Genomic DNA, 14698 nt, shown 5'->3' on the forward strand with positions numbered 1-14698 from the left:
TTTTTTCATAAAAATTAGGAAAAAGTAGAATTTTTATGCACATGAGAACGCATATTCTTTAACTCCAAAATAATAAATATAAAATATATGTTTTTTGTATGCTTTGTTGCTTGAAAGACCAAAATTAGGTTCACATTTTTATTGGAGAACATTTCTAATTGTCATAACAGAGCACAGTCTTTATAAAATAGAAGTCAGTCTTGAGCTTTACTAAAGTGACAAGTTGTGTGGTCTTAGCCTAGTAACTTTATGTCTTTGACCATGACCCTTATTTGAAAAATGGAAATAATTTTAATTTCCATGATCACTTTACAAATCTGTTTAAGCATCAAATATATTCGAAACACATTGAAACATCTGACAATCAGGAGATATTGAGCTGAGGTAAGCTATAAGTTTGATAGCTTTATGTTCTTAGGATATTTATCACTTTACTTGGCCTATCACTTTTTTCTCTCATACATTTTTTATTGGAATATAACTCAAATACCATAAAACAAACATTTTTGAAATAGTTCAGAAATTTTTAGTTATAGACAAGGTTGTGAAACCACACTAGTATCTAATTTCAGAATATTTTCATCATGCCACAAACAAATTTATATCTATTACCTGTCACTTTCTATACTTCTAATTCCAGTTCCTACAATGACTTCCTGTCTCTATGCTTTGCCAATTCTTGATATTTCATATAAATGGAATCATAGTCTGTGGCTTTTTGTGTCTGACTCTTTTTACTTAGCATAATGTTTCAAGTTTTAGCCATGGTGTAGTATGTATTGGTATTTAATTTCATATTATATTAAATGTTTTATTATGCATAATATGCATAATTATTATGATAATATTTTATTGTGCAGGTATACTATTTTTTGTTCAGTTGATAGACATGCTGGTTGTTTTCACTTTTGAGCTAGTATGAATAGGGCTGCTATGAATATTTATGTACAAGGTTTTATGTAGTCAAAAGTTTTCAACACTTGAGTGTATGCCTGAGAATTAAAGTGCTGGTCATTCCATGTATAAAGGAAATTTGGAGGCTTTACCAAACCATTTTCCAAAGTGGTTTCATCATCTTACAGCCCCATCAACAATGTGTAAGTTATAATTTATCTACACCCTTGAAATTTCTTTGCCCATATATTTTAGTATAGCCATCCTATTAACCATCCTATAAGAATTGGTGTTTCATTATGGTTTTGATATGCATTCTCTTGATGAATGAAAACTTTGAGCACTTTTTTTATGTGTTGATTGGCATTTGTACATGTTCTCTGAGAATTTATAGCTATAAATATCCCCCTTAGAATTGCTTCCACTGTGTTCCATTTTGGTATGTTGTTTTCATTTTCATTCATCTCTAAGTATTTTCTAATTTCCCATGTAATTTCTTCTTTGATCCATTGGTTGTTGAAAAGATGGTTGTTTAATTTCCTAAATTGTTTGAATTTTTCAGTTTCACTCCTCTCCTTGATTTCTAACTTCATCCTGTTGTGGTTTCAGAAGATACATTGTATGATATTTACTTTTTAAATCTATTGAAAATTTGTTGACTAACATATGTTTTTTTTCCCTTGAAAATGTCCTATGTACATTTGAGAAGGATATTTATGCTTTGTTTTTGAGTAGTGTTCTGTATATGGGTTAAAACTAGTTGGTTTAATGTGTTGTTTAGACCTATATTTCCTTTCATATCTCTATTTGGTTGTTCTACTCATTACTGAAAGTGAGTTATTGAATTCTCTGGATCATATTGTGGAACTATTCTTCCCTTCATTCTGTTAGTTCTTGCTTCATGTATTTTGATGGTTTAGTATTAGTACATAAAAGTTTATAATTTTCTCATTTTGTTATATTAAACTTTTTATTGATATATAATGTTCTTTGTGTTTTGTAAACTTTGTTGATTTATACTCTATTTTGTCTGATTTGGTATACCCATCCCTGCATTCTTTCAATTTCTATTTACATGGAACTCTTTTTTATACCTTCTATGCATCAATGTATTTGTGTCTTTAGATCTTAAGTGAGTCTTGTAGACAATGTCTGATTGGGTTATGTGTTTTTATCCATTCTACTAATCTGTTTTTTGATTAACCTTTAATTCATTTACACTTAAAGTAATTACTGGTAAGAAGGAACTTTTATCATTTTTTGTATTTGTTTTCTATATTCCTTATAGATTTTTTGATAATCAGTAATTATTATATTATATTGTGTTTAATTGATATTTGTAGTGAAGCGTTTAATTCCTGTGCCATTTTCTTTTGTATATTCTATACCTATATTTTCATGGTTACCATGGATATTACATTATTCTAAAGTGGTAACATCCTAATTTGAACTTATACCAGTTTAACTTCAATAATGTACAAAAATTCTGCTTTACTGCATTGTCCCTGTTCTTTTCAGAGTTGTTTCAAATTGTATCTTTATACACTGTATAGACAAAAAGTGAACTAATAATTATTTTAAATGCATTAGAATCTTAAATAATGTAGAAACCAAAATATATAGAAGTTACAAATCAAGGTAACAATAATACTAGCCTTTAGACAAACAATTGTTTTTTTTATGTATTAGTCTGTTAAATCATATACAAACAAAAGGTAGAGTTAAAAAAATACAGTCACAATTATATTAACTTTAATAATTGCCCTTTTATTTACCTTTATCAAGATATTTTCTTTCTGAGAGAGAAGATGTCGGAGGAGCGAATGGGAGTCACGCTGACCTCCTCCCAAAACCGAACTGGAATTGCAACTAAATAATGGAGTAACCACCTGGAAAGTAGTGGAGCGATAGTGGGAGAGGAGCCTTGGTGTCACGGACAGTGGATACTACTCTCACACATCCCAATGGGTGAGAAGTGCGGTGGAGGCTTGAAAGTGTGGGCTGGGTGCCCATGGACACTGGCACCAGAGGGACATTGAAACAGCCAGTTAGCTTCCCCCGAGAAGAACAGGGTCTGAATCATAAACAGGAACCCCTAAACTAGAGCAGCTAAAGCCAAGAAAATACAGACAAAACACAACCCCAAAAAGCTTAGGGGCGCTCTCTGCCAGAGACAGGTGGCTGGGGACGCAAAGAGACATTTAAAGGGCAAACGCAAAAGTTGCAGTGGCAGCCACCCTCCTTGATCTCTGGGTAGAGGCGGCAGCAGGGTGGGCTGGTGCCTGGGAAAAGACTGGTGAGGAAAACTTTGTGAAGAGAACTGACACGGGCCTGTGGAGCCCCGGTGATCGCGCGCCTCCCACTCTGCAGCTACCATCTCGCTCAGGCATAGGGGAATCAATTAACCTGCCTTTTGTGCGCTCCGCACACAGCTTGTACGCATGTGAGCTGGGGGGCTGAGTGCAGACTGGCTGGGAGAGCCTTGACGAGAGACTGGAGACAGAGACGTTGGAGAAAGAACGGGAGGAGGAACCGGGGAGTCTCATCTCCCTCCCCGTTCTGTAGTCTCCATTGTGGGCCGGAAAGGCGCGACCCCAAAGAGGCAGAAGCGGGGCGCGCATGAACCAGACTGCCTGCGATTGAAACGCAGTCCGCACAGGGGGTGGATCCTTGGCCAAAAGGGTCACAGAACTGCCCAGAGGCCCCTGAGGGGAGACTAGAAACAGAGGCATTAGGGAAAGAACAGGAGGAGGAACCAGGGAGTCCCAACTCCTTCTTGCCGTAGTCTCCATTGCATGGGAAGAGGCCACACCCCCAAAGAGCCAAAAGCCGAAAAGCACACATAGACACCCCCAAAACACCCAGTGCAGGCACGCACACTTGCGCTGAGTGACCGGCGAGGGTTGGCAAGCGTCTGTGTGACCCGCGCGGGCTGGCGAACGCTTGCACCGGCTGGCAACGCCTCCCACAGATTGGCACTGATATGGCCTGCGAGGGAGTGCACAGAGCAGCAAGGGCAGGTGTAAATTGACCTACCCGCCACGATTGCAGAGCGGCCCACAAAATTAGTAGAGCTGCCCAGAGTCTTTGGAGGAGAGACCAGAGACAGGATTAACCGGAGAGTCCTGGAGCTGACTTCCTCCCATTTCCGAAGTCCCCATTTGGCGAGGGCAACCAACGCCCCCAAAGAGCCAAAAGCGGGGAAAATACACAATAGATGACCCTAAACTGACCAGTGCCACGGAGCTCGCCAGCCAGGGGGGCCAGATGAGTATGCGAGGTCACGAATAAGCCCCCTGGTCTGGGGCAAGCACATGCAAGCCCAGGTAGGCTAGGGATCCTGCCGCGCTGGGAGCGCGCTGAAGGAGCCGCATGAGAGTGCAGAGAGATCCCGAAAAATAGCTCAGCCCTGACTGAAGGGGTCACAGAACTGCTCTAAGCAGGAGTCAGACACAGGTGTTAGACTCCTGAAAGACTCAAACAAACAACCCAAGGTCCTCTAGGGTCAACAACTGACATCATCAGAGGCAGGCCCAGAAAGAAAAGTAAAGGACAAAAATACTTAACAGACTCACAAAAATGGGAAGAAAAAGAAGTTCCCCTCAAATGAGTGGAAAAGGGGACTCCCCACAGAGAGAGCTAAATGAAATAGAGGCAAGGGAACTATCAGATACTGAATCCAAAACAATGGTTCTAAGGAAGCTCCATGAGCTCAGCCAGCTCAAAGATAACTATGAGAAACTGCAGAGAAACTGTCAGAATCTTACAGCAAACTATATCAGCCTGGAAAAGGACAAAGAAACTGTCAAGAAGGCACAAGAGGATATGAAGAATACCATTTCTGAATTGAAGAACACAGTAGAAGGAATCCAAAGCAGGCTGGATGAAGCCGAGGATCGGATCAGTGAGATGGAGGACAAGGTAGAAAGAAGCTCCCACAAAGAACAAGAAATGGAAAAATGGCTCAAAAAGAACGAAGAGGCATTTAGGGAAATGCAGGACAACCTGAAATGCAATAATATCCATTAATAGGGATACCAGAAGGAGAAGAAGAGGAGCAAGGGATAGAGAACCTCCTCGAAAAAGTAATGATGGAAAATTTCCCTAATTTGAGGAGAGAAATGCTCTCATGGATCCAGGAGGCACACAGGAACCCACTCAAGAGGAACTCAAAGAGGTCCCCCCCAAGACACATCATCATTAAAATGGCAAATGTCAAAGACAAAGAGAGAATCCTCAAAGCAGCAAGGGAGAAGGAGAAAGTAACATACAAGGGGGCCTGATATGCCTAGGAGCTGACTTCTCGACAGAAACACGACAAGCCAGAAGGAAATGGCAAGAAATATTCCAAGTCATGAAAAGCAAGGGCCTACAGCCAAGGCTGCTCTACCCAGCTAGGCTCTCCATTAAAATACAAGGGGAAATACGGAGTTTCCCAGACAAAAGAAGACTAAAAGAATACATCTCTACCAAACCAGCACTCCAAGATATGCTAAGGGGACTGGTTTAAACAGATGAAGGAAAAGAATGAGAGAAAGAGGAACACAGGTACAAAGAGAAAAGATGAGTAAGTTTCTATCAGTAATATCTCTCAATGTGAATGGACTAAATGCCCCAATCAAAAGACACAGGGTAGCTGAATGGATAAGAAAACATGACGCACACATATGCTGCCTACAAGAGACCCACCTCAGAGCAAGAGACCTACACAGATTGAAAGTAAAGGGATGGAAAAAAATATTCCAAGCAAATGGGCATGAGAAAAAGGCCGGGGTTGCCATACTTGTATCAGACAAAGTAGATTTCAAAGCAAAGGCCATAAAGAGAGACCCAGAGGGGCACTTTATCATACTTAAAGGAAGACTCTATCAAGAAGACATCAACATTGTAAACTTATATGCTCCCAATATAGGAGCCCCCAAGTTTATAAGGAAATTGTTGGATGACTTCAAAAAAGATATAGACAGCAACACACTGATAGTAGGGGATTTCAACACCCCACTGTCAAAAATGGACAGATCCTCCAAACAAAACATTAATAAACATATTGTGGTGATGTATGAGACACTGAATCAAAGAGACTTAACCGACATATATAGAACCTTACATCCCAAAGAAGAAAACTACAAATTCTTTTCAAATGCTCATGGCAGATTTTCAAAGATAGACCACATGATAGGACACAAAGCAAGCCTCAGCAAATTCAGGAAAATTGAAATAATACCAAACTTTTTCTCGGACCACAAGGCTTTGAAACTGGAAATCAACCTCAAAGAGAAACTTCAAAAACTTGCAAATTCATGGAGACTGAACAGTACACTATTAAACAATGAATGGGTCAATAATGAGATAAGAGAAGAAATCAAAAAGTTTCTGGAAACAAATGAAAATGAACAGACAACTGTCCAAAACCTATGGGACACAGCAAAGGCGGTTCTCAGAGGGAAGTTCATAGCAATACAGGCTTCCCTAAAAAAGATAGAAACATTTCAAATCAAAGACCTAACACTACTACTTCAAGAACTGGAGAAACAACAACAAATAAATCCCAGAGCAAGTAGAAGGAAGGAAATAGTCAAGATTAGAGCAGAACTGAACGACATAGAGACAAAAAGAACAATTCAGAGGACCAACCAATCCAGAAGCTGGTTCTTTGAAAAGATTAATAAAATCGACAAGCCATTAAGCAGACTCATCAACAGAAAAAAGGGAGAGGACCCAAATTAATAATATCAGAAATGAAAGAGGAGAAATAACAACTGATACCACAGAAATACAAATGATCATCAGAAACTATTATGAACAATTATATGCCAAGAAATTTGAAAATCTTGATGAAATGGACAAATTTTTAGAAAAGTATAATCTTCCAAACTGAAGGAGGAAGAAACAGAAAGCTTGAACAGACAGATAACAGCTGGGGAAATTGAAGCAGTCATCAAGAAACTCCCAGCACACAAAAGCCCAGGGCCGGACGGTTGCACAGGAGAATTTTACAAAACATTTAAGGAAGAGCGAACCCCTGTCCTTCTCAGACTATTCCAAAAAATCCAAGAGGAGGGAAGACTCCCAGACTCTTTCTATGAGGCCAGCATCACCCTGATCCCAAAACCAGATAAAGACCCTACGAAGAAAGAAAACTACAGGCCAATTTCGCTGATGAACATAGATGCTAAAATGCTCAACAAGATATTGGCAAACCGCATCCTGCAATACATTAAAAAGATTACCCACCATGATCAAGTGGGATTCATCCCAGGGATCAAGGGATCGTTCAATATACACAAGTCAATAAATGTAATATATTACAGAAACAAAAGAAAAGACAAAAACCACATGGTCATCTCGATAGACGCAGAAAAAGCATTTGATAAGGTACAGCACCCATTTATGATCAAAACACTCAGCAAAATGGGAATAAATGGGACATTCCTCAACATAATAAAGGTCATATATGAAAAACCTACAGCCAATATCACACTCAACGGGCAAAAACTGAAAGCTTTCCCACTAAGATAAGGAACACGCCAAGGATGTCCGCTCTCACCGCTTCTTTTCAACATCGTATTGGAAGTCCTAGCCACAACGGTCAGACAAGAGAAAGAGATAAAAGGCATCCAAATAGGAAAGGAGGAAGTAAAGCTATCATTGTTTGCAGATGACATGATAGTGTACATAGAGAACCCTGTAGGCTCTACCAAAAAACTCCTCAACCTAAGAAGTGAATTTGGCAAAACAGCAGGATAAAAAGTCAACATTCAGAAATCAAAGGCATTTTTGTACACCAGCAATGCAATAGAAGAAGAAATCAGAGAAAAAAATACCATTCGATGTAGCAAGAAGAAAAATAAAGTACCTAGCAATAAATTTGACCTAAGACGTAAAAGACCTGTATGCAGAAATCTATACAACATTGAAAAAAGAAATTAAGGAAGACACAAATAAATGGAAGCATATACCGTGCACATGGATTGGAAGAATTAATATCCTCAAAATGTCCATACTACCCAAAGCAATTTATAGATTCAACGCAATCCCTATTAAGATACCAATGACGTATTTCACAGAAATAGAACAGACATTTCAAAAATTTATATGGAACCATAAACAACCCCAAATAGCCGCAGCAATTTTGAGAAAGAAAAACAAGTAGGATGGATCACAATACTGGACATCAAACTCTACTACAAAGCCACTATACTCAAAACAATCTGGTACTGGCACAAGAACAGACCCATAGATCAGTGGAACAGAATAGAAAGCCCAGAAATAAGCCCAGGTCTATGTGGGCAACTAATATTTGACAAAGGGGGCAGAAGCATAAAATGGAGCAATAATAGCCTCTTCAACAAATGGTGTTGGGAGAGCTGGATGGCTACATGCAAAAAATTGAAATTGGATCATCAGTTGACACCATACACACAAATAAACTCAAGATGGATAAAAGACTTAAATATAAGTCGCAACACCATCAAAGTCCTAGAGGAGAACATTGGCAGGAAACTCTCAGATATCCCACGCAGCAATTTTTTCACTGATATGTCTCTGAAAGCCAGGGACATAAAGGAAAGAATAAACAGTGGGACCTCATCAAAATAAGAAGCTTCTGCACGGCAAAAGAAAAGATCAGCAAAATGAAAAGGAGCCAAACATATGGAAAAATATATTTGCTAATGATATCAGACAGAAGTTTGATCTCCAAGATATATAAAGAACTCACATGACTCCACTCCAAGAAGAGAAACAATCCAACCAAAAAATGGGCAAAGGACCTGGGCAGACGCTTTTCCAAGGAGGAGATACAGAGGGCCCAGAGGCATTTGAAAGGATGCTCAGCATCACTAGCCATCAAAGAAATGCAGATCAAAACCACCATGAGGTACCACCTCACACCAGTCAGAATGGCCATCATAAACAGATCCACAAACAACAGGTGCTGGCGAGGCTGTGGAGAAAAGGGAACCCTAATACACTGTTGGTGGGAATGCAGACTGGTGCAGCCACTGTGGAAACAGTGTGGAATTTCCTCAAAAAGCTGAAAATGGAACTGCCTTTTGATCCAGTGATTCCCCTGCTGGGACTATACCCTAAGAACACCAAAGCGCCAATTCAAAAGAACCTATGCACCCCGATGTTCATAGCAGCACAATTTACAATAGCCAAGTGTTGGAAGCAACCTAAATGCCCATCAGTAGATGATTGGATCAAATTGTAATCGTACATATACACAATGGAATCCTATGAAGCAGAAAGGAAAAAAGAACTACTACACTTTGCGACAGCATGGATGGAACTGGAGAGCATTATGCTAAGCGAAATAAGCCAGGGGGCAAAAGACAAATACCATATGATCTCACCTATAAGGGGAACCTAACCAACAATACAAAGATGCAATGAAAATATGACCAGCAACACTAAAAGGAAAAGAAATCAACAGAGACAAGAGGGAAGGGGGGGGCGCAGGGAAAGGGAAGGGAAGGGGAAAGTCAAGGAACATATAGCAAGGACTCATGGACAAAACCAAAGGTGAAGAGCTGAGGGAGGAAAGGAGGGAGGGGGTAAGGAAAAGTGGTGGGGGGGAGGCAGAGACAAATGTATTTAAAAAAAAAAGAAAGAAAGAAATGCTTGAAAACAAAAAAAAAAAGATATTTTCTTTATTCATATAGCTTTGGGTTATTTTAAAATCCTTTTCTTTCACCTTGCAGGACTCCCTTGAATATTTTTTGCAGGGCAGGTCAAGTGGTAATGAACCATTTACGTTTTTATTTCTCTTTGAATATCTTAATTCCTCCTTCACTTCTGAAGAATAGTTTTGCTGGATATGAGATTCTTCACTGACAATCATTTTCTTTTAGCAATTTGAATATCAGTCACTGCCTTCTGGCCTCTAAAATTTTGAATGAAAAATCTGCTTAAAATCCTAGTGAGGATCCTTCGTATATTACAAATTGTTTCTCTCTTGCTCTTTTCAAGATTTTCTCTTGGTTTTTGCTTTTGAAAACTTGATTATAATGTGTCTCAGTTTGGGTTTCTTTAAGTCTATCTTAAGTAGGATTTGTTTGGCTTCTTGGATGTTTATATTCATGCTGTTTACCAAATGGGGAAGTTTTCAGCCATTACATATTCTAACATTCTCTCTACTGAATTTCTATCTTCTTCTGGACATCCACAATGTGTATTTTGACAAACCTGATGGTGTCTCACAGGTCCTTTAGGCTTTGTTCACCTTTATTCAATCTTCATTCTTTTTTCTACTTGTACTCAGTAATTTTAACTGTCCTATACTTAAATTTGCTGATTATTTCTTCAGCCTGTTCAAATCAGCCTTTAATCCCTTTAGTAAATTTTTATTTCAGTTTTTGGGAATACTTTTCAGCTTCAGAAATTCTTTTTGCTTTCTTTTGAGGTTTTCTCTTTACTGATACTTCCATTTTTGTTATATACCATTTTCTTGACTTTTTCCAGATCTTTCTTTAGCTCTTTGATCTCTAAGACGGTTGTTTTAAAGACTTTGTCTAGTATATATGCCATCAAGTTTTTTTCAGTAAGTTTGTCTTGATTTCTTTATTTCTTTTGATTTGTGTATTTCTTATACTTTCCTTTTCCATTGCCTGTCTAGTGTTTTGTTATTGTTGTTGTTGAAAACTGGACATTTGTCAAATAATTTGGTAATCAGATTCTTTCCCTTTCATAGGTTTTGCTGATTTTATTATTGTTCTTGCTTTTTTTTTTCTTTATCATTGCCGTCTCCAAGCCAAGGATTGGCCTAAAGTGTGAGCTCTGTTTTTCAGTTTTTATTTTCCAATTAAAGTTGACATACAATATTATATTAATTTCAGGTGTATACCCCAGTGATTGGACATAACATACCTTACTAAGTGATCAACCCAATACATTTTGTACTCATCTGACACATAGTTATTAGAATATTGACTATATTGCCTATGATGTAATGTACATACCCATGACTCTTCTGTATCAACCAATTTGCCCTTTTTAATTCCCTCAGCTTTTTCATTCATAGCCCTGCCAAATCCCATCTGGCAAGCATTAAAATGTTCTCTGGGTCTATGAGTCTGTTTCTTTTATTCTTGTTCATTTATTTTGTTTTTCAGATTCAATTGTTGATATATATGTATTTATTGCCATTCTTGGGTCTTTTATAAGTCTTTCCCTTGTCATTGGTGGTTACTTTATAATTTTCCCCATATATGCAATTATTGTTGAATGTTTTTTTCTTCAATTTCTGGCTCCCAAAATGGGGAAGAAAAAAATGAAGTGAAGAATAAGGCTGCCTGCCTCTAAGTCTCGTTGGAATCCCTTATCTGGAGGAGGAGATCGCAGCAATGGGAGAAGTGTGACAATAATAGCCACCCTCCTGTTTGCACCTCTGTGATCAGAAGCAGCAATCACCGATTAGAATACAGATCTCTGATATTTGGAGGACAGGGTCCTTTTGCTACCCACACTAGTTACCATAAACTGTGTGCAGGCTGCTCCAGGGGCACATGAACAGCTGCATGCTGTATGTCTGTGAGGTAGGCGATGGATAGTTGTCATAGCATTAAGATCTAATATTAACCTCACTTTACCATTGAAGCCTACCTGTAAAAGTTTCAAGCCTTCAATAAAATTGAGAGTTATAAAATAGTTACATTAGACAGATTCTACCAGTGAAATTTCTGTTTAGTTGGAGATAGAGATTTCTGGTACTTTTGACTCTACCATCTTTTTGAAATCTTGTACACTAACTGATTTTGGTATATTAAACTAACTATGCCGTACCAGAACAAATCCCATTAGACCATGGTTGATAATTCTTTTTCTATGTTTCTGTATTCAATTTGCAACCATATTATTGCAGATTCTTATACTTATATGTATAAAGAATATTGGCTGTTAACTTTTTTCCTGTGATATCTCTAACTAGTTTTGATATTAGCATAAGACTTATTTTATAGAGTCTATATAAAATATAGAGTTTACATTTTAAAGAGGAATTTTATAAATTCCTCTATCTTCTGTTTTGGGGTGGAAAGCATTGTGAAATGTTGTTATTTCTTTTTTAAACATTTGGTAGAATTTACCAGAGAAGGAGACAATTTTTGGAGGTTCTCAGTTCACCATTCCTATTGATGTCATATTCTTTCAATTTTTAAACTACTTTTTGCATGCTAACACCTGAGTCGAATAGTTCTCATTATTTTGTGTGTGTGTGCGTGTGTGTGTGTGTGTGTATTCAAAATTCTCCTGCAGAGGCCCTTCACAGAGATGGCTTACTGGGCTCCTACAGATCCCCACTTACATACAATCTCCTCAGCATAATCTTCCCTGACTAAGCGCACCCTGCTATTTATCCCCATGTTACATTTTCCATTAGAGTACTATGTGTTTTGTTTTTCCTTATTAATCTTTGTTATTTCATAATCACTCGTTTATGTTTTATTTTTACTTTCACAGTATACTGTGTGCTTGACAAAGACAAACTATGTTAATTCCAAGTAACCCCCTGTATACAGCACTCTGTACATAGTGGTTACTGAAATGCATTATCCAAGTTAATTATAGCTCTTTGGGAGTTAAATGCAATGTGCTTTCTGGTAATCCTTGGAGTAGAATAAATGAGTCTTTTATTATTTGTGGAAGATAAGATGTAAGTTCAAACCAGGCTCTTATTTACAAGCTGTTTGCCTTTAGCTAGCTTAGGTAGCATCTCAGAGTCTCAATTTTTTAAAAATAAAGTATAGATGATAATTTAGATATTGTTATTAGTATATCGACTTTTGTAAAATGTTCTTCGCACTAAGGCGCTTACATAAAATTCTGTTATCATTGACTACTGAATTATTCACTGAAATTGTAATTGGGCAAAGTCCTATCCTGAAGGGTGGCAGGTGGGGGGGAGAATATGAATAGAGAGTGTTGAAACATGGTACAGTTTGTTTTCTAAGCTTGTTTGGTGGTATTTCTGGCTAATTGCTTATTTACAGTTTATTAATTTTGAACAGTTAGATGCTTTTAGAATGCAGTAAAATCTGATAATAAAAGATTGATAAATAAAGCACCTATTAAATTTATATTCATAAAATTTATTTTTTTGTATTTTTCCATTACCATTTATCCCCCTTATACCCTCTTCCACTTCACCCCCCCTTACCTCCCCAAATTGCAACACTGTTGTCTATGGTCATGAGCGATTTTTTTCCTTTTTGCTTGATCCGTCCACACCCGAATTGCATCACCCCCCGCCCCCCCACCCCTGCCCCAGAGCTGTCAGCCTGTTCTCTGAGTCTGTCTCTATTTTGCTTGTTAGTTCAGTTTGTAAATGTATATATTTTATCCTCTCCCTGCTAGCACTAGTCAGGTAAGTCTTCCTAAATATCCATTTAGGACTTCTCATCCATAATGAATACCATTTTCTTTTGCTAGTAAACTCGTTAACTATATAAGCCAACTTATTTTACATCTCAAAAAATCAGTTTGACTCTCCCTCTTTTAAACTTTACAGTGCTAACCACTAAGTTGATAGATGCATTCTCAAAATGTTGTAATAGAAATAAATTGAGTTTTTAAAACGATGCCTTTGTTTTATATCCTCTTAAAGGTGATAAAGGATTTTCTGAAAGCTTTGATTTATAGTTCTTTTGTTTAGAAGTAGAATTATAAGTAAAAGTAAAAATAATATTGTTCTTACATAATCATTTATTAATATAATTTAACCTTAATTAACTACTGTATTTCTATAATAATACTCTGTGACTGGTATAGGAGCCGAGTGAAGTACAGTTAATAAATAAAAAAGAGATCCAGAGACTGTTGCTTATGGATGCGAGATCTGGCTCTCTGGCCGACTCTAGCAGCCGTGTATTCTTAGGCATTTTGCGTGACAAACATCATGAAGGGCCTGAGATCTTATCCTACTTTTAAACTAACAAGTTAGCTTGCCATGCCGTGTTCCACATCACTAGCAGAAGACACAAGATTCCTGGTCGAAGGGAGAAGACTTTATGTCTTATGGTATAGTGACAGGCATCAGCCTCATGGTAACACCATTTTTTATGCCTCCCTTTCTTTCAACAAGTCCCAGCTCAGTGGCAGAGACAGAGGTGGGCCTAGATTCATTCAGCACACTCAGTAGATTTGCATTTGAGACAAGCAAGGCAAAGTTTAGAAATCCCCACTCTTTTATAACGAGCTGTAATCAAAGCTGCCTAAACTTTCCCCGGAAGGAGACATTGTGTTTATTACACTGGAGAGCAAACACAACTGCCCTCTGCTCCAGTGGGAGGTAACTGTCTTTTTTAAGGCAGGTATAGTTTGAAACGAACTCTATCAGTACTTCTCACAGCTTTGAAAACAAAGTGATAAATAATTTTCTCTCAATATTGTTTACCCTCTTTTAGACCTCAGTCTTATGTATCTAGTGGGAATAGTAAGAATATCCAAACCCTATGATTTTTAAGATAATAAATGTTATAATACATAAAGCACACTACCTGACACATAGAACCAAATTAAAATTACCAAGTACTAGTACTAGAGGGTAAGCAGCTGAGTTGTAATAGAATTATAGATTTTTAAAATGATATTTTATTTTGACTATGTGTGTGTGTCTGTGTGTTTAAACAAAATGTACAATATGGGTAACTGGGAAACTAAACCCAGTAACTTACTATAAGTCTATAAATCAAAGTAAAACATCAAAATTATTTTCTATATATCTGAAAAATATTTAAGTAAAAAATGTGCAGACAAGTTGTATTTCCTAAAAGACTACAGGCAAAACATTTTCTCATTATGTAAA

The sequence above is a fragment of the Pteronotus mesoamericanus genome, unplaced genomic scaffold (genome assembly GCF_021234165.1).
Source record: "Pteronotus mesoamericanus isolate MK-2021 breed Mesoamerican mustached bat unplaced genomic scaffold, CSHL_Meso_final scaffold_36, whole genome shotgun sequence".
In the NCBI taxonomy this organism is placed as follows: domain Eukaryota; kingdom Metazoa; phylum Chordata; class Mammalia; order Chiroptera; family Mormoopidae; genus Pteronotus; species Pteronotus mesoamericanus.